The 22,521-nt window shown below is 35.3% G+C and overlaps 2 long non-coding RNA genes across 2 annotated transcripts in view; one reads left to right on the forward strand and one right to left on the reverse strand.

The window, feature by feature from the left end:
• Positions 1–5,916, forward strand: part of LOC135072668 (uncharacterized) — a 231,304-nt gene extending 225,388 nt beyond the window's left edge. The window contains exon 2 of the long non-coding RNA XR_010257476.1: positions 5,385–5,916. This is a non-coding gene — a long non-coding RNA (uncharacterized LOC135072668). The remainder of the gene's footprint in view (positions 1–5,384) is intronic.
• Positions 1–22,521, reverse strand: part of LOC135072663 (uncharacterized) — a 153,548-nt gene that overhangs the window by 67,605 nt on the left and 63,422 nt on the right. Inside the window, exon 2 of the long non-coding RNA XR_010257470.1 lies at positions 15,318–15,409. This is a non-coding gene — a long non-coding RNA (uncharacterized LOC135072663). The remainder of the gene's footprint in view (positions 1–15,317; positions 15,410–22,521) is intronic.

The following is a 22,521-nucleotide window of genomic DNA, read 5'->3' on the forward strand; positions in this document are numbered from 1 at the left end:
ACTTTTAGCGGCATGCTTTTTGAGAGAGGAAATATGAGTAATTTGTATAGCACAATAAACTACTTAATTACTTGTAAGTTGTGTCTTTTAAGCGTTAAATTAAGTGCTGATTGTGATTCTAAAGCAGATAAAGTGTTGGAAAGGCTTTGTAAATGTAGTTTAAAGTCTATCTAACAGACAAAAATTCCAAACTAGCCAGTGTTGCTCCAAAATGTAGAGCTCAAAGCGAAAACGAGTTATGTTTCCGAATGTACATTTCAAAGGGCCATTGCATTGTCAATACCGTCAGTTCGTCTGTCCGCTGCACACGGCCGTGTTTACTGCGCACCATAAAGAACTGTAGGGGAATAGGAAGTCAAAGGTTTTTTCATTTTCTTTATTTGAATTTGACGTTGCGCGTCATACGTAATTTTTGACATTTTGCTATGTCCTGTTGAGGATTGAGGACATGAGTATGATGGTTTCATAGTTTTCTCTGTTTTCTTATTAATTTTATTGCAGTTCAGTAAGCCTAGGATGAGCGCCGCGATAAGCGGTTATCGCGTACGCGCCATTTTATCGATTTTGCCCATACATTTTGCCGTTAAGAATATCATTGCGCGCATCCTAGCTCGGCAGATGACAAAATTGGAATCTATGCCAAGAATCGAGTTAGGTAATTGTAGGTAAGTAATTGACTGATACCTATAAACATCTTCTGCCTCTATCATGTAGGTCGTAGAAATTGAGTTCATCCCAGTGTCAGACTTAATAAGCGACTATAAGCGTGAATTTAAAATATAAAAATAGTACCTCAAGAGCAACCAAAACAAATTCCCTTAAAATCCGCGACGAAACATACAATGACGACTGTTAAGTTTTAACAGCTTAAAAACTCTTTGAATCAAAATATTCTTCTAACTTATTTAAAGAATGCATAGTAGTCGACTTATTAATACCAAAAAAGTGTATTAAATTGCAGATAAAGATCTCAAAGTATTAATTGAATCACTAAGTAGTGTTTGACGCCGACTACGACTGTAATTGCAAACCGTCTGCGATAGAAATATTTCAATTTTGTAATAGCAACATGAGTAGACCGTATTAATCCAGCACCCCGATTGGTTATCAAACTGCACACCGTGAACACGCGAGGGCTTGGGTTTGGTTCCAGTGGTTGTCAAACTATTTGCATCCTATAATTAAATTCTAGATCAAATAATTCTTGGGCTATAACAAATTAAAGTACAGTCGCCGTTAAATAGTTCGTGACACCCAAAGTAGCCAAAAAGTTCGCAGTACGTCTCTCTGTTCCAATAGGCTAGATGACAAAATTTCAATTATTTGTCCGTCAGACAGATAATTAGAAAATATTAGACTCATATTTTTTATTGTCTTTCTTAATTAAATAATAACAGTGCTACATCGAGTTGAAATGGCGCGTTACGTCACGCTTGAGTAGAATTTTTACTCAAATTAATACTGTAATTATTCGATTATGAAAAAAATTCAAAAATATGTGTCCAAATTTTTTTTATTATCTGTCTGATGGACTAAATAGAATTTCGATTTCATTACCCAGTCATCATCTCTATTGGAATAAATCAACTTTTTGGCCACTTTGGGCAGGCCTGGCTCACTCCGCGCGATACATCCGATAATTACCTACAGCGAAGCGCCCCGCCGGCGGGTATTATATCAGTCGAGTGTCACGTGCGCGCTCGTCAGGACGCTGGCGTGCGTTGTAGTATGATAATAATTCTATGATCGAAGTATTATTTAAAAATGGACATAAAGAGAAAGAAATATTGTGCGGCGTTCGGGTGTTTAAATTCGAAAAGTAATCTACCGGATTCATCTTTTTTTTCGCTTCCCAAAGATGCTGAAAGGTATGTTGGCCAAGTGGGTAATCAATAATTCTTAGGATAGTATAGGAACCTAACCTACTATGACTACTGCTCAGAATGCGTCACTGCTGGACAAAGGCCTCTCCCAAGGTTTTCCATAATGAATGCATACTTACCTACATACGTACCTCATTACAAATAAGTAGATTAATATTTTTCCACTAGACAGCAACCCTAACAGCGTAAGAAGAGTTCAGAGGCACGCGATAGAAAGAGACAAAACTTGTAGGTGAATAAAATTGTAGGTACGTAGTGCTGTGCGAGCTGAATTCCACTGTATCGCGTCGTAGCAAGACTCGCATTTATTTAAATCGTCTTGCGGAGTAATCCTTCTGTACCTGTACTATTACTTATTCTGTGCTTTGGGTGTTACGAACTATTTGACACTGACTGTATAGATAATAGCATTAAGACTTGTACATTTTTATTGTAAAGCCACTCCTATTACAACTAAATAAGATGCCATAGTGCTTAGCTCGACGTGATGTTGTCTATCGTAGAGTTTAATTTGTTTTATTTGTATTGAAAACAACATTTTTATTTTTCTCAACTTGAAAAACAGCCAGTACCTACTTCCTTTTTATCTTTGTTCCTATAAACGAGTTCTTTCATAATTCAAAATTCGAAACGGTCAGATCGTAGCTGCCAGTATCCTTAAGAACCATTACGGCCGAGCTAATCCTTCCATTTGCGACATGAAAAGACCTAATGACGTCATAAGTGAGGTTTTTTCTTTTTGATCCTTCAACAAGAAAGGTTTTGACCAAAGAGGTCAGACTCACAGGTTTGAACACCGCTTGATACAAACTCCAAGTTTCTGTCGGGCACAGATAATAAATAGTTCACTAAAGTGACACACTTAATTAACATTCCCTGTAACTTTGACTTTGCGTTTTGAAATTGATTCGCGATACGATCAAATACACAAACAATATTATTTATGTTTGCGTCTAATGGACTATGTTAAATGTTCTTGATGGCTGATAAGATAATATTAATTAATAACGAATGCCTATGGAATGTGATATTTTTTTAGAAATACCCTTACTATGACTAAGATTAAAACTGGTCTAAGTATACGATGTCAAATTACTGGATATTCGCTTCTTTTAGAATTTGCTGAAAAATTGCGAAGTCAAAAGAATACCGATGAGTTAGATTGAATTGTTTTAACCTGAAATGTTTAATTTTTTTGTCAACCCATTTTTAGAAGTACAAACCTACTACATTACGAAAGACGTAGCGTGGACAGCCTCCCACTAGGTGTACCGACGATCTGGTGAAGGTCGCTTGAAAAGTCTGGATGCGGGCAGCGCAGGACTGGTAGTTAGGAAACCTATGTCCAGCAGTGGACGTCATTTGGCTGAACTTCAATCAATCAGAGAAGAAGATAAAAATGCTTCAATCTTTGTGACAGATCGAGATGTTAACCCTGCACATCTTAGTAACAGTGTGTGGTCAACTAACCGCTCTACCTTTTCACGTAAGTAGGTATCTAAGTATTACCTACATAAGTAGTGTCTCCCTAGCATTCGCTATAAAAACTGTTACGACGTAAAAACGTCTCAAAGTACACGAATACAGACGTTTTTACATACTATCGCAATTTTAGCTGGATGACTTAGTAACGTTGTGCAACTACTTATCGAGGTAGAGTAAGGCTTAGTAAAATAATCGCCCGAGTGGAATGGTGCGGGCGACCGCTCCACCACGATCATAAGCATAGGGTTGTGAGTGTTATTATGCTTAAAATATGATTCAATTTTGATTAAAAAGACTTGGGTTCATAGATTAAAAAGCCGTTGTCTTTTTTGTATGATTTAGCTTTTAATGTTTAGACCAGTGTTCTAGAACGAAACTCAGAAATGGATTTATAATCAAGATTTTGAGTTAGTTTTGAGTATAAAATATAAGACAAAGATGTATTTATGTTTTAATAGAATCTTTAAATTGAAGAAAGGTAAAGTTACGTTGTTATCTAACCATTTTGTTTGAGTATTAAAATATAATTTAAAATACAAAATTATTATCTAATACTCATAGAAACGTTGAACAAAGCATCCTCAATCCTAAATCTTCAAGTCTAAATACAAAGCGACTCTAAAGCGAGATAAAATCTGTTTACCTGCATTAAAAAGTTATGGTTGAGCTAAATTACTTTCTTATAACTTTAAGTCCGTGCCATTTTGTTCCTCTCAGGGAATTACAGAAGTACAAAACCAGTTCCAAGATATTTATGGCTGAAACGGACGGCCGATTATAAAACTGCTGTATTTAGTACTATTTTAATCTAATCCCGTATTTAAAACGAACTCGGTGAAATCTTTATTGGCAGGCCGCATTTACTACTAAGGACATTATTACTTACAGCAGATTCATTTTGTAATAGCGTACAAAATGGCTACTGGGAGCTTTATTTTAATTACTTCACGTAGACCTCAATTCCATTACAATAAAGGTTTTATTTTAATTAATTTTGTTCAAAATCAAAAATCAAAATCAAAATTATCTTTATTTGTTTAGACTAATTAAATTAGTTCTTGCAAATCGTCAAATGCTCTTAAGGAGCCTATACATGTCTCATTCTTTTTTTGCCCTACCAGCGCTTCGAGACAAACATTTGGCAAGTGCTGAGAAGAAGCGCCGCAACAAACTCAGTCACCACTGTCTGCCGGTTTAAAAATATAAAAAAGTAGGAAGTTACATACATTCAGAAGCAAGTTACTTACCACGCGCTCCCGTTGATAGAAGGTGGCCTTTAAGACGCCCATCTAGCACGAGACCGCGTGGCAGTTTTGAATATATTTCTTTAGTGCCGTGCTAATTTCTAGGTTAATTGTTGCGTTTTGATACATATATTTTATGTCAGGTATATCTTTCCTTGACCAGTCCCCGAAGGCAGCGCCCGTTCACAGACATGACGTGTGAACCAGCCATCGCTTCACTCGACCATATTATAGGGAATGTAACGACCCGCCTCACACGCCACTACCCCAGAGACATTTTAGTGAGCATGACAAGTCTAAGATATCCTTCTGGCTAAGTGCCAGATATAAAACTATTTAGGAGACAAGGGAAGAAAACTCTAGAGAGAAAAGCAAGGCACCATAACAAAACCGTGTGCTAGTTTTAAATAAATTGTATATACTTATATTTAGTGCCGTGCCACTGTCTAAGTTGATTGTTAATTGTTATGTTAAAAAATTTAAGGTAGGTATATCTTGTCTTGACCAGTCCCCGAAGGCAGCGCCTGTTCACAGACATGACGTGTGAACCAGCCATCGCTTCACTCGACCATATTGTAGGGAATGTAGCGACCCGCCTCACACGCCACTACCCCAAAGACATTTTAGTGAGCATGACAAGTCCAAGATACCCTTCTAAGTGCCAGATATAAAACTATTTAGTAGACAAGGTATGAAAACTCCAAACAGAAAAGCAAGGCACCATAATATAATAGAAAGAGATGGCAACTAATGTATCTATACAATTAATTAGGTATAGCCTGACCAGGAACATAAAAACCCTCGCCATGTTGCGGAAAACTAATGGTACTAATTTCTTTTAATGGCAACAGTAACTGAAAACTTCATTATAATGTCACCTTGCATGTCAGTTTATTGCTGTCATAGTGTAAACAAACTTTATTTTAAATGTGCGCAATTGATTTTGTGAATAAATTGCTAAAATCTTTTAATAGTCGTGAAAGAAAAGTGGTTCACAATGTGTTAAAGTATTTGTCGAAGAGAAATACTAAGGGTTCGGACAATATTTTCATTGAATAATGTTTCCGACAAAGGTTGTCAAATTGACTGACATGTTTATCGTATAGTACAGTCAACTATGAAAATTAGCTGTGGTTTGTTTCAACTACCTATTTTAAAGTTTTTTGTCACTTTTTAAGTGTTGAATTTTATGGAATTGGGAAAGAAGTACCGAGTTTGAAGCGTTCTTAGCAGACATTGCAGTTGAATATTCAAGTTCTGAATTTTATTATTGATGAATAATAAAATAAATCCTACTAGCTCGATTGATGATTTCATTTAATTTATTTAAACCAGGTTACCTATAATAATATTTTTTCGTTAATTTATGAAAATATCAAATTAGCCCGTAATTCTGAATCCTGATACATAAAGTTAGCCTATTAATTTAACACAGGTACGACTGTACTCAGTGTTGCACTATCAAATGCAATTGACGCGCCTCTATGCCAGGGTTTTTATGTTCCTGGTCAGGCTATACATTGTGAGAGCCTGAGAGACTTATTTCCAAGGTAATTTATCATTAAGGTAATCATTTGTAGTGTAATAAGCTTTTTTTAGTAAGTGTTCTTTAACTATACTTTTAAATTTATTAATGGGTAGTTTTTTATAGTCTTCAGGAACTTTGTTATAATAGTGAATACTCTGTCCCATAAAAGTACCATATACTTTTTGAAGTCTAAGATTAGGTATAGCTAATTTATTTTTGTTTCTCGTGTTAAAGTTGTGAACGTCGCTATTTTTCAAGTATTTATTTATATTTTGGTGAACAAATATAATACAATTTAAGATGTATTGTGAGGCGGCCGTGAGAATACCAATTTCTTTAAACTTCTCCCTGAGGGATGCTCTTGGTTTCAATTTATAAATGGACCTAATAGCTCTTTTTTGTAGGATGAATATAGTTTCAAAATCAGCTGCCTTTCCCCATAGCAAGATTCCATAATTATGATAGCAGGCTATGAAAGTAACTAAAGTAAACTAAGCGAGCTGTTGGAATATCAGTTAGAGATCTTATTTTCTTAATTGCAAAAGCAGCATTGTTACATTTTTTATCAAATCTGAAAAGAAAAATGGAACGTGGGTTTAAAGATGTGTAATAGGCTGTGTGGCGTATGCCTTTGCCTTTTCCTCCAAAAGAAAAGAATTAAACAAAAGAAACTTAACATTTTGTAATTTCTTAAACATTTTTTTGGAATATAGTTTTTCTCACCAGCCAGTACGACTACGAAGCTAACTCATTAAATGTCAAACTTTACCGCCAAATTCAATAAAAAGAAAAGCTTTTTATTAAAATTTTGAAATTCGAACATCTGCTGTTAACCCTACCATGCGGTGTGGCAACCAGTTTACGCGGAAGGACATTTTAGGCAGCACGCAGCGTACCTATGTCTACAAGGGGCAAATCGCTGTGACGGGTCTTTGGAGCATGCCGACTAGTGCATACGTTAGTAAATTAGGCACGTCACGACCGGCTATCGCGAAATCTAAAAAGTGAAGCAGAAGGTTGAGGGTTAATGCGAAAATGTCAAACGGGTAATTGATGGGTTTGACATTGGAGGTTGAGCATCGATTTTTTCATATTAGCATCTAAATTGTTATAAACGTACCTAAAAATAGTCCTTATTAGCATAAGTATTGAGCCTGTTGTTTTTAAGTCTGTAAACCAAGACGTAATGAAATGAAAGAATCTTCATTTTACGCGTCCAGTTTGGATAATTTCATTTAAAAAAAGTGAAAAGGTAGAGCGTAAAACAATAAGAGTTTTAGTACATTTAGATTATTTCATTTTGTAAAAGAATAATGTAGTAGGTAGGTAGTGTGTAGTGATGTAGTTCGATAACTGATATTTAGCTAACCTTAATGCGTATTTGTAACTCAGTAAAACATTGTTCACGGCTATAGTAGCACATATTGAGTAATTTTTCATAATATTTACATGTGCAATGTGCATACACATTAAGACCTATTACTTCGTAACATTGGAAGCAAAAAAATCTTTCTAAAAATAGCCGGCATGAAGATACAAAAATGCCTTTGAATGGCCCTAAAGACCAGGGGAAGGATGTCGCCGATTATCGGGCATCATTACCGGGGACTGGATGTCGCTTTTATAGGAGAAGAGACTTGTTGAATGTATGACTACGTTACTTAAGACGAAAGATGTAAGTATTTTAGGGATGAAAAGGATTATTTTCTTCATATAATCAACATTTTTCATGATTTATATCCTGAGTATAGAATTTGATAGGTAAAAATGTGGATTTATCATATAACATAACGTGTTTTTTATGAATCTTCATAGAATAGAAAGTATTTAATTACATAATAATATTTCATTTATAATTTTTTTTAAAGAATACTAGTAATTCGTTTTAGGTAGGTATTAAATAATTCCCTTTAATCCAATTACCTCTTATTTCTACCATATAATTTAAACGTATTTGTACAAGGTATAGTAACTGATGTAAAATTTTCCATTTAGGTTCCAGGATTATTTTAAAACAAAAAGAGTAATCATAAAAAAATATTGCACCACAGCCCCTAGTCTACGATGCTCAAGCGTCTGAATCGTTGCGATTTATTGGTTAATCCAGCCGCCGTTAATTGCCCGCGCAGGAGCGTTTTATTTGTCTTCTTTTAGATGCCGGACTAATCATAGTGGGCAGAAATCTTTATCATAATTACGATGTATATGATTTATTGTTATCGTGTAAGGTTTATTTGGCTTGCAACTTTGTAAAAAAATCAGGCATCGATTTTTTATCGAAGCTTACGGCCGCAGGGCTTAAATTTCGCAATTAATACAGCTTTTATTGGTGTTGTGTTCGTATAGTTTTTTTTGTAAACGTTCAATATATTTGACGAAGAAAAAGTGAGCTGAACTCTGTTGCATCGAATGGAGAATGATAATTATTGATGATGATGACTGTATACAAAAAGGTTTTGATCTATGTAATCTATTGTTACAGCTGTGATTACACAACTTTTGGTGGATCCAAAATAAAAATATTTATTGTTAGAAGCAGATGGAAGACATTAAGACATTGAACGAATTATATCGAAATTCAATGTAGGCTTACTATGTAGGTATTAAAGACTTAATAATACTTATTTCGACTTAGGAGTGGCACGCGCCATGATATCGAGCGACTAAAATTATTCAATTAGAAACCTCAAAAGACTTTAATGATTATTAATTATTATTTCTTACTGACAAATAGTTATCCAAAAACCAATTAGTAGCTTCCAAAACAAACAAAAGACTATCGTTAGAGCCGAGACCTCGAAAACTGAAACCTTTGACCGTAGCTTGTGGGTGTTTCGTAATAATCATAATTAAACTCTATCATCTACACAAGATTTATGCTTTTGTTATTAATTGTCTAGATGCTCAGATGTTATTAAATTACACCTTCCGTTTTAATGATGATGCATGGATGCGCTTTGACATCAATAGCCCTTACACGCTGCCACGGTGTTTTGTTCGAGTCATACATCTTGGTGCGTCTATTTATTATGCCGGTGATTACGTCGTTAGGTTGAAAATGGTGCGCTTGATTGATAATGTCACATCTGACACTTGCGTTATTCTTTGGTAGATGCAATTCGTACTTTTGATTGATACAAAAAACACAAAATTATACTCGCTCTTATTTATGCCTGAAAGATTTAATTTTTAATGAAAAAAATTTGCATCAAAACAACGATTGATAACGTTAATTTTAATTCTAAGTAAGTATCTAAGCTAATATTCATTGTTTTGTGATTGGTATTTCTAAGCTATTGATATTTTAATAATACCAAAAGTACCTACGATAATTTTAGACTGAAGCAATTTAGAATTATTACAAATCTTTTCAATATTTTGACCGCTATAATAAATTTTATTCGATTTCGGATAAGTACGAAAATTTTTTCATGTTTTTGGGACTAATTTATTTTTTATCTAAACCAATAAAGAAAGTATACCAATACCAGTATACTAGTTGAGGGTTAAACGTATTCTTCGCTCAAAAGCGTGCCTCTTTGATAAAATAGCAAGTATTTTTTATCGTGTGAGGACGCATTCAATGCCAGAGCTTATTGTGTCCGAGGAATGTCAGGAGATGGTACATGAACCATATTATTGGCTTTTAACTCCTAAGTAGCAAGGTTCAAAATTGCTAAACCAATTGTTTCTGTTAACTTGCAAAACAATGTAACTGCATAATTAAAACAGCAGCAAATGGAGAAATTTTCCGTAACAATGTTCTAATTGTTAAATGCCTTCATTGTTGTTGAACTTTTTCTGTTGATGTTAACGTTGTTATTCCATCTGGTTAATTACAGGTTTAGTTTCATATTTGATTTAAGAATTGCAGTTAATTTTTAGGTACATATTAGGTACTTACTTTGTGCAATTAAGTGGTCATGTGAAATGACCGTAAATATACTAATGAAAGTAAGTAGACAGTATTGTTTGCAGTTAATATTAAGCATGGACATTGGACAATGGGCATCCTTTAAGTAACTTTTTACGAAAAAAGTGAATAAACCAAAAATCATATTCAATATTTTCAGTTGTCTTTCAAGTACGTATTTTTCGAACATCATTTTCTTTACCTCTTTTTAATTAAAGTGCTGGATATTAGCAAATATTCTTAACAATTTCATCAACACTTCATATTAACTAGACACTCTATTCTGCTTGAATGAAGATTGCGGTCGTTAATTTAATTAAGTCTGAGGCCTATTTGGCAAATGACAATCTTGTGTCGCCATAAAACAAGATGATGGAGTTGAAAGTCAGTTATTTCATACAAATTTGCATTTCAATTCGGTTTTCGGGTGTTTGATTTACGTAATACCTAAGTACCTATTTATTTCGTTTTTGACAGAAATAGGAATGGGAAGTTTTAACCCGGGGAAAGAGGATATGAATGGCTGTAATGGTAAAGGATACATTTCATTATAATATTCTTAATTTTTTATGATCAGTACATCCCTTACATTTTTATCACAGATGAAAAAAATCGATGCATTTTAAAACAGAGTAATTAATAAATAGCAAGCCTTACGGCTTTGCTGTACGTAATAATTATTGAAAAAATCTTTTATTAACATTTTCAAAGGAAGTTCTTGTCGCAAAATGCATGCTCACTTTTATGCGAGTGTCTCTTGTTAGAGCCAAAGCACACGATGCGTTGCGGCGTCGTACCGCAAAGACTTCGCCGTATCGCGCGACGCGGCGCCGCATCGCTCGTGGGCACACGAGCCACAGATATTTCTATGTTAGAGTAGGCGCACACCGTTGATTTTTAGTTGGCCGATAGTTGTGCCCGATTTTATATTGTATGAAGAATCGGCCAAATCGAATCGGCGTATGCCCATACTGATCAACTGCCCGACTAAACTATCGGCCGACGAAAAATCAACGGTGTGCGCCTACTCTAAGACGACGCAGCGACACCGCTCCGGCGTCGCACCGCAACGCATCGTGTGCTTTGGCTCTTTGAAGCGCCTCTAATCGCCGATTGCACCGGAGATAGTGCTTGTAAGAAGTCATCGTGTATAAATTAATGATAATTAATGCCGATTCATGCTAATATAACTTGAAATACGCATACGATTAGCATTAGAAGCCTAAATATTACCTTTTTCTGATCAATGTCGAATTCTGACTAATGATAGGGTCGATATCTGATCGATTGAGTTTTAAATAAAATTTTTAGTAATTTTATTAAGAAGATCCTTTTCAATATCTGATAGTATTTTTATGATGCTACCTATCAGGTAAAATGTAACGTTTATTTTATAAATCTGTTGATAAAGTTGCAAAATTAGGTGTTGCGATTTTTTAACAGTTACGATTAAGAACTATTTGTGCTGCTGCTGACTGTATGAGCATAAATAATGCTTGGGACATTATCAATACGAGAAATCAAGATGGACTCCCAAGTCCATTGGTGGATGTTTTGGTTTTTGTTTTCATGTTTGTTTTGGTGGGCCACAAGTTGGGCCTTGTTTAACTACTATGCCTATTGATGTAACCGTTCAGTATTAGTATTTCCCAAAGCTCTATCTTTATGTGGCTAAGAAAACCGTCATGAAATAAGCAAACAAAACGCAAATTCGACTACATTTTCCCACATCACTAGTGATGAGCTATTATTTCACAGGTCCTATAAATATGTCGTGTGACAAGTCAAGTGTTGTAGAAATTTTACAGACATTAGCAGGCAGGCTCCGCGTTTAATTCAATCACAGGCCGACAGGCGGCGCTGAGTCACCAGAGGTTTCATTAAAATTGTCATAATTTTGAACCTATTTGCATGTTAGGAACATTTGTCTCGAGGTATTTAGGCGGAATATGAATATTTTATAACATAATCTTTCAAGTACTTTATCAATTTACAAATCGTTAGGCTTTTACTCATGTTTTTAAGTGTTTTTGTATACATTTTCCGAGCTTTTTGCATCATAAAGTTGGTTTCATTATCTATTATGTACTTACTACCTTTGGCACTAAAGTTAATGAAAAGAAATTCTTAAAAAAAAATACGTCACTATTTAAACCTAAACTATGCAAAACTTTTATTAAGGGTACCAGACAACAGAGAAAGTAGCTAAAAAGATAAATATTAGACATAGAAACACATACACCAATACAAACAAATTGTACCAATACTGAGTTGCACCATCTAACTTTAACGATAACCGGTGTTTTTTTATGGAGTTTGACAGATTTTTGACGTTTGTTAAAGTTAAAGGAAGATGGTGCAACCGAGCCTAAGCAAACTCTATTTTGAAGTCTCCCATAAATAGTTGGCTCCCATAATAAATCCTCTAATGACACAACACAACATATACATTTTTTCTATTCACCACATGCAAATCTCGGCACGTGTGAGCGCCTAACGTTGAGTAATTTGTTGTTATTTACGACCGTGTCAGCGAGCGCTTGCGCAGCTAAATCGCGAAATTATACGGGAATCCGCGTGGGCTGTGTGTGACAATGCAGTACTAACAGAAAGTCTGAGCTTTGGGTCTAGACAAACGGTTTGCGGAAACTGCTTAGGAAAACAGTGTGCTTACCATGAGTTTACGTTAGGTGTGCTCGCTAGTGACTACGTAAAAAAATTATCCCTAGCGGCTACTTTTTAAAACTAAAATCTTCATATAGATTTTTTGACGCAATCGCTAGCGAGCGAGCATACCTAAGGTAAACTCCTGATAAGCACACAGAGATAAAATTGAGGATTTTGACAACCCTCGTTGGGTAGGTACTGTTTAGTAAGTATTTTAAAAGACCGGTTCGTTCGTTCGATCGTTTCAGCCGAAAGACGTCCACTGCTGGACAAAGGCCTCCCTCAAGAATTTCCACAAAGACCGGTCCTGCGCCGCTCGCATCCAGGCACCTCCCGCGACCCTCACCAGATCGTCGGTCCATCTAATGGTAGACCGGTACAGAAGACTAAATACTGCCTTTCTTATGTGATTGTCATATGCTGAGGATTTTGACAATCCTCGTTAGATGATGGGTACTGCTTAGTATTTTGATAATCTTCAAAAGGTACGTCAAGCTAAAAAGTGACTTCATGTAGATACGGGAATCCGCGTGGGCTGTGTACCTATGTACTAACAGAAAATCTGAGCTTTGGGTCTAGCTAGACAAACGATTTGCGGAAACTGCTAAAGGAAACTGAGCTACAATAAAGAAGATTTTTTACAGATCTCGCTGTGGGCTGTGTATGACAATGAGGTACTAACAGAAAGTCTGAGCTTTTGGTCTAACTCTAGACAAACGGTTTGCGGAAACTTCTTAGGAAAACAGACATAATTACATACTCGTAAAGAGGAGGATTTTGACAATTTTCGTACTAAGGTACTGTTTAATATTTTGACAACCCTCAAAAGGACCAGTAAGTACATCAACATCTGGCTAAACACTGGCTTCTTAAGGTTGTGATATTGTGTGCTTTTGCACGATCTCCAACCCGCCTGCTAAGCGTGGGGATTATGGCAAAACCCTCCACTATAGTAGAGGAGCCTCATAGTCCAGCAGTGGACTGTAAAGGGCTGTTGATGATGTGCTTTTGCAACAAGCATAGGTTTGCCTGAACTAGATAAGGGAGCTGTCATCAGCACGGGAGGGTTTTTGTGATGCCAAATGTCAGCGAAACTTCAGATGTGCTTCAAACGTGTAGCTCTGTCATGTCATAAGTCACCACTCCCGGGCCGCTCCCTTACCTCATGCACAGACATTATGCGCTAGACCGGTAATATTTAATTAATTCTTCATAATTTTTACATTTAAAGCTGATTTATTTGAAATTATTGATTACTTACGAAACTAGGACACGTAAAACCACTAAAATTACATATTGAATAATCTAGAGAAACTATTACTTATTGCTCAAAGTAAGACTAGAGACACATAACTCATGGGATGTCTAAATATGGCTAAATGAACCCACGCATATCGGCAGTATTCGATTTAAAGTGAATATGGGCATATAATTACACGACTTGGATTTAACTCTCAATTTCGTAACATTAATTTAACTATCTGCGAATACACGTGTATTTCGATTGATTTGGTAGGCTTATTTCTATGCTGTATGTATTCGATCCTAGATAATTATAATTAGTTTAATTAGTCAATAGTTTTCAACGACAATAATTAGGTATACTCGATGATTTCCTTTAAATTCTGTAGAGACTGAAAATACAAATACGTATAATGAAAAACAAGTTGCCAAGTCATAAACAATGAGATTTTTCATTTCCGGAATTAGTGTTTTTTCCACATTTTTCATTTAACATAATTTTGTTCCAGGATCTTATTTTATAATACGTCCTATAAAACGACATATAAACTGGATTTAGTATAAAATTCATGTACACTCGAAGGCATATCAACGGTAACATTTGCACTGCAATTCTCACTCATATTCCGCATGGAATAAGGGTGAGCAAATTACGTTTGATATGATCATAATACTATACAAGTACTTACTAGACATATTATACCGTCAGTTAACAGTTAGCGCGACTCATATCAATTCACTTCAACGGTCGTGTATGTAATCAAGTTGGTGGAATCTAATTGACACTCAGTTATGAGAGACGTATTTATAGGTAACAGTTCTTTATAAGCAATACACTGAGTACCAATAAATATTCATCATTACCATCAGCCTACCGAAGAAAAACGATCTTCCTGCTTTCACAAATTTACCAGAGGCAAATGGGTGATTTGACGCTGCGCTGTACGGCCATAGCGTTCTTTATTTGCAATAAATAGGGTTTACAAAGAGATAAATGTTGCTTTCAACCTATTTTACTATGATAACACAGCATGCAAATTTTCGTCTTAAATCGACTCCACAGCGACTTGCGTGCTACCCCACTAAGCGCCATCAGAGGAACCCGTCAGGTTTTTGGTGGGTAGGCCCTGCCCATCTGGCAGGGAGAATCCCACATAACCCACCGGCACCCCTGAACCCCACAATCCCACATATCCCATTAGCGCCCCCGGACTTAAGTATTTTCCTAACGCAAAAAGGGAGGTCCCATGTTCGAATTTGTTTCTTAGCCGTCTCTTACGGTATCCATGGGAAGAGTCGAGGTTATCCTATTATACTCTACCAGAACTTCATGATTATGAAACATAATTATTTACCTGTTGACTTGAGTACGTTCAACCCAAAGGAGAGCTGCCAGCATCGTTGCTTACTCTTCATTCTTTGGGTGACACTTTCCTATACGTTGTACCTGAAACCAATAAACAATAAGGTTATTAACGTGTCAATATAGTTATTTAGGAGAGGCACCCGCTGAAAACCAGCGTCGGGGCACGCGTGGCTCGATTAATGCTGAGCGGGCGCCTTTTTGGCACAAAAATATGCGTGTATAGTTGTTCTTCTTTGTTTTTTGGCAAGGCAGTTATTTGACCACAATCGCACCTGATGTTAAGTGGCATGCAGTCTAGGATGCTACATATCTGCCCTGTAAGTGCCTATTCACTCTCGCCTTGAAAATGCCCGGATTATAGTCTTCTTTGTTCTGTTTTTTATTTTCTTTTTGTGTCAAATAAAGTTTTTCTTATTCTTATTCAATAGATCATCATCAGGTCGTTTGGGCTAAGCTGCACTACTTTACTTTTACAGTAGGTAAGTATAACAATGACCGGTTTATCTTGTATGGAGTTTGACAGATTTTTGACGTTTATGAAAGTTAAAGTAAGATGGTGCAACCCAGCCTCAGTCTCTATGGCAGACGACGACTGTCAATTTTTCCAGAGGAAGGTATAAATCTACACTATACTCCGGCCAGAACGGTTGGAGAGGCTTGATGTTTGCTATTTCTCCCTTAGTCTTTTCCTTTCCTTAATATAAATTTTATGATACTAAATAAATCAAAACATCACTCCATACACATCATCATCATCATCATCATCTCAGCCATAGGACGTCCACTGCTGAACATAGGCCTCCCCCAATGCTTTCCATGTTAGTACCTGGTTGGTAGCGGCCTGCGTCCAGCGCTTTCCTGCTACCTCTATGATGTCGTTGGTCCATATACAGGTACGGTATACGGTAAGGACACTACATATAAACAGTAAAAAATATTTTTTTGTTGCAAAATCGTTACCTATTACAACCACATAAAGATGCCGTAGTGATTGGCTTGATTTGCCGTCGTCATTCTAAAGATAGACTTAGGTACTAATTCATCTTTCCACACCTGATTATGTGTCATAATAGGCAATTTGTACCGGAATAATTAACACCAAAAGCAATCTATGACAAAATCGAATACATTATAATAAATTAATCGCTTAATTAACATACAGCGGATTCGATTAATTAACAAAGGGAAGCTGCAGGCGTAACCTCTTTGATTGGATGTAAATTTGTACCCAAGTATTATCATATAAAAATTGACTTGTCTGTCTTTAAAAGCTTAAATATAATGATTTTTTTAAATTATTTTTTTTGTCGAAAGAACGAAAATTGAAACAAATTATTACACGTAAAATCGATGTTGACTTTAAACTATTTTCAGATCAATAATCAAGCCCCAAACTTGTAGCATTTTGACCCACACAGCTTGAACTATCACATTTAATTTTCTTTTAACTGAACTGCGTTATGTATCGCTTCAATTTCAGTTAATTCAATTCAAATTCAAACGTAATAACATCTACCTGCATGCCAAATTTCAGCCCGATCCGTCCAGTGGTTTGGGCTGTGCATTGATAGATCACTATGTCAGTCAGTCACCTTTGAGTTATATTATATTTAGATGAGTCTATCCGTGTTCCATTGATCTTGTGCCCTTTCTTATCTTCTCGTAAAAATAAATCAAAGATACAAGAAAAGACGCGGGCGTTGTAAAACTGTAACTTCAAAGTCAAATGTTAGATAACGGTTGGTGGGAAACGTGAGTTCAATTAAGAACAATTAGAGGTAAAATTTCGCCCGATTCCGTAGAGTTCAATTAGCACATAGAAGTAGAACGAGTCCTCATTAGGCGAGCGGTGTCGTAAGAGCTGGATCTAAGGCACAGTATGAATAAAACAGACAGCCCATTTCATGCAAATGACGTTGATGCAAGCGAGAACATGCGTTAGGTTTCTGGGCACGTGTGAAGGATTGCGTAGGTAATGTATGTTTTATAGCGAAAGGGAAAAATTTAACAGATGGTCAGGAGTTTTGCAAACTTGTGCTAATCTGGCTATACAATTGACTTTATATTAACTCGAGTAATTGTAACTAGACAGTCGTAGCTATTAGCCATTATTTACTAAACTTAATAATAACGGCAGGCTGTCCAGTCAGGCTTCTGGATTTTTTAAACAATAAAATTAAAAATGATGTTGAAATATCTTATAAAAACAAAATCTTCAGATCTATACTACATATACGTGTAGTATTACGAGTATTCAAAAATAAAGATCCAAATAAAATTTGGAATAAAAAATACAAAACAACAAATCCGCCTTTTACTTTTAACACGGAGGTTCTATGTCCCATTGTATTTTTTTACATTCTATCGCCCACGCGTATTACCAGGCTGTTCTCCCCTCACTATCCCAAGCTAGATCCGCGATAACGCGTTACGCATGCGCAGCCCATTGTTCGCGCCAAGATACTTAGATAATGCGGCGAAAGCTCGCTCTATGCAAAGCTCTCAAACTTGCGACGTCACGTGACTCATGCATTTTTGTACCTAATAGACGCCGGCTTTTGTTTACGGTCGAGTGCCTTTTTTAATCAGGATGTGTACTTGTGTAGGCTTTGGAGATGGTATTTGAAAGTGATTATGTCATAATTATAACTGCTTATGACTCTGCTTTAGTTTGAATTAACTTATTTAATCACAGAGATATCTTCGTTTGGTAGAAAGTGACCAAACGTTGCATATTAACTGTATAAAGTGCTGCTATAGAACTGTTTTATTTTTATAGACAGCAAAATATACTACAAGTTTCATTGAAAGATACTAGTAAGATGCCTCGTTGTATTGTTTTACATGATCTCAGTAAAATGTTAAGTATCTCCTAAAGCTCCGATAAATTAAGGATATATTCCTTACTTTTGTGTAAAGTCAGGTCTTCCTAATATAAATAAATTGATAAATACTATTTACTGGATTCTTTGCCAAGTTAAAACACATTAATGTCAAAATAAAATACGGCGTATAAAACTGTTATCGTATAACTGAAAATAAACGCTTCAAATAAAATCAAACATTACGCCGCACCTGCGTAATTTATTTTAATGGCCAAATAATAAATAAATTCATTTAAATATTAAGATAATAATGGTCATGCTATCGACACTTGTTACTCTGGGGTAATAACAGCACCACCCTTTTTGAGGTTGCGTAAGATGCGGTTGTACAGCCAACGCCCTGGGTGCGAAAATAGTGTAGTATTATTAGTTATTACCTTGATTTTACGTTTTGTGAAATGTTGGCATACTGGTTCATAACTAAAAGATAAACATTTACTTAAAAAAATAGATGATAGAAAAGTTTTAAGTCAAACAGGGCCTCATATCGTAAGGTATGAAAACAATGGATTTTAACGCTGAAAAAGAACGCGTAAAACGGTCTAGATTGTCCAAAAGATAGAAAATAGGTACAGAAGAAGCTTTCAGACCAAATAGAATAACAATTTATTTTTGTTTTAGTCAAAATTTATGACGTGCGCATGCGTTTCCATCTTAAAATGATTACGATGGCAAATCTTTACATAGACTGTTATATCACTATATTAACACAAAGCTTACAGAAAAATGAGGTTCAAGCTTAGATTTTGCAGTCACCATTTAGCTAGAAAGTTCTATTCAACACAGTTGTTGCAACTCTAGGTAAAATTAGCACCACCCTGTGCGCTGTTGTGTAAGAAATACCTTATTCTGTACGAGTGGGCTTCGCACGTGCCGGGTTTATACAACTTATACAAATTCCGTATAATTCTGCACTTTATAATTTCGAGAGATCTTAATGTTTATGTATAATGTCAGAGCAAAAGTATTGTTTAGATTGAAGCTGGAGATAAATAGAGCCACACCAGCTCTATATTTATTTTTAGAGGCAGGTATTTAAGTAGATTAGGTATTTACAGATAAACCAATGATTTTCATTAATAAATTGCCAGGTGGTCTATTCACGTATTTAGACAGTCAAGATCTCGCTGACGTTCAGAAGTCGTCCCATTGAAAAACAGTTCTAAATCCGTATTGACAAGGGTAATTTTCGATAGAACGATTACTCGATAGGATCGCAACTCAGTGTTTTGTTGTCGTTAAAGTTTTGTTACGTGAATAAGGCTACAGGTACTGCTTTATTTCTATAATGCAAATCACGCCACATGATTAAGTTGGCATTGGTGTAATGTAAAGATACTAAGGTTTTATCGTTTTAACATTTTACTTATTGAGGAACAAAATTTGTCCTTTTTTATATTTTTGCTACGAGCACTAAGGTCTAAAGTTGTGTGCCTATGTACTGTACACTGGTATATTTCGTCGGATTTCATTGCCTTATTCGTCCAACCAATTATAAAGACTAGTTTAGTATTGAATGTTACCGTAAAATTTGATAGCAGATTACTTATTATTATCTAGATTTAAACGAAATTACTACCAATAAATTGGATAAATCTAATTAGGTACCAGTTCAATAAACATAACTCACTAATTTGTGATAATTTCACTATTAAAAAAGTTCATTAGGTTAAAAATAAAGTTTTAAAGGGTGAAGTGAGGTATAGAAATTGGAAACGACCCGTGACACTCAAGTAGGAGGTATTCAGGTATGTCAATAAATATGTAGTAACTAATAAATTATTCACCAAGTTCGTATTCTGTACTTTATGCAGTAACATTTTATGCATAGTAAAGTACGAAACTAATTTTATTATCTAAATCTGGAGCAAATATGTAAACATGCCAATTGATATTCCAATTTAAATTGACAGATATCAAACGTGATCCAGGAGTATTTTGTTGATTTATTTCAAATTTACTTCGCCATTAAATATTTTAGTTAATATTTAAGTTATTTTGACTGGCCATGGCGAATATAATTTACTTGCAAGGTAAGTTATTTAAGTTTTAATGTTATTTTAGATTTACAAACTGTTTGGTAGTACTTTGTAAAAAGAGAAAGATAATAAGTATAATCTTTTTTTATCCACTACGAGGAAGCTCTTGGCCTGGATGTCAAATGATGGAAAATAATGATCAGGCCGAAGGTGGAAGCGAGCTTCAAAGTTCATACTTTAATTCATAAAATCATCCTTGAAAGCATCTACCACTTATATTTTTTTGGTTTTTTACTTATTAATAGCAGGTTTAGGTTAATTTCAAATTCAACTTCAGTTAGTTACTAATTTCTAACTAATTTTGCTCTGCTCTAGCGTTCACGCACTGCACGCCCATATTTTGGCCAGATATGACATTATTTGTTATTTGTTATAGGAACTAATTGTGTGCCAAGTAAAGCGGATGTCGTGTTTGCCTAAACCAGCTTATGAAGCCAACGGGACTGTAACAAAGCGTTTCTTATCTGTAACCAAATACATAGTTACTTAGCGAAATAAACGTGACTGGGAACGTTTTATCTTAAGACGCATAAATTAAAAAATAGGTGTGTCTGTTATTGCTTACTCTTTGAGGTCGTTAGCAATAGTACTTATCTCAAACTTAAATTGTGATGAAAATGTCTTAGTTACGTAAGTTTACAAAAAAATCTCTAAGGCTGGGTTGCACCATCTTACTTTGACTTTATCAAACGTCAAAAATCTGTCAAACTCCATACAAAAACCACCGGTTACCGTTATAGTTACGGTCAAAGTTAGGTGGTGCAACTCAGCCTAAGTATCTAAATTATGCGATCATTTTGAGAGTGATTTTGTTTCTTTACTTAGCTATTTTTGAAATTTGATCTGTGATAACTCGGTGTACTGACGATCTGGCAAAGGTCTTGGGAAGCACCTGGATATGTATATCCGTGGTTCATTAGTGGACTGAATTAGGTAGACACAACAATGCATTTTTAATGAGTAAAAACTAAAAACACATTATTTGTATAATTCAGGTGGAAAATATTAGATTTAGGTAGAGATTGCGATAGAAGTAAATAAATCGGGAAACATCAAACCACAAAGATTGTTGGAGGTCTGTAGATCTGATAAGAGATAAAGTGAAATGCTTGAACTGGATTGAATAGTTTCAAAATCGTGTCCGAGATACTGGGCAGACAATAAACCGCATTCTACCGGAATTGCGGGGAGCTTTTACTTGTCAAAATAGTACGTAAGTGGGCGGATGGATTTTACTATCGGGACAATAACATTCGAAATGTCAATACGAATTGCCTGCCAGTAAGCCGCTTAAAATAATATGTTCAACCCATCTGAATACAAAAAAATAATTTGTATTTAAATGCAATGTCATACTTAAAAACGAACGAAGCAACTTGTCAGTAAGTTTTTTTTCTGTTTTAGTATTTTATTTTAGCAACGTTTGATTCTTCTGAATTGAAGATATAATACATACGTGTGTTTAATAACACACAAATCGGTACCACAAACCCATTATCTCGCTTAAACTCAAGATTGGATAACAAATCACAAACTAAAACCTATGCCTAAGTTTGAATGGAGCTTTGAGCATCGTTTCCAGTTACCTAACTACCTATTCCTTAACTAAAACGTAGGTATAAATCTCTATTCATAAATAAGTAAAAAAAAAAATCTAAAAACAATAAACATCAATCTACAATTACCATCGCTTACAAAATGGTTGCAAAAACTCTTCTTCTTTGAGAAAAACACACGTTCAGGTTAGCGAGAACAAATCGAGTCGATTCACCTTCGAAATGGAATGCAAATTATATAATTAATCGATTTATCACGGTGGCTGAGGATCAGTCGTAATTACTCTCTCGATTTACGGCAGTGTGCTTGCAAAAGCATTTCGGGTATACCACGGATTGCCAATCTTTTGGAAACCAAATCTTCTTGCCTAAAAAAGTCAATGTTACAAGTTCTATTTCCTAAAGCTGAGTTGCACTATCAACAAACGTCAAAAATCTGTCAAAGTTCATACAAAAAGCACCGGTTATCGTTATAGTTACGGTTAAAATTAAGTAGTACAACTCATCCTAAGTGTCTCTTGTTAAACAGATACACCTTTTCCCAATGGAAATAATAAAAATATTATGTATAAGTATCCTATTTTATTTATTTATTTATTTAAACTTTTATGCCAAAATAAATTTGTACATAAGGCGAACTTAATGCACTAAAGCATATTTTATTAGGTATGTCTCCTGCTAACTAACTAACTCTTGCTAAACAAAGCGAGAAA

The sequence above is a fragment of the Ostrinia nubilalis genome, chromosome 6, assembly GCF_963855985.1.
Source record: "Ostrinia nubilalis chromosome 6, ilOstNubi1.1, whole genome shotgun sequence".
NCBI lineage: Eukaryota > Metazoa > Arthropoda > Insecta > Lepidoptera > Crambidae > Ostrinia > Ostrinia nubilalis.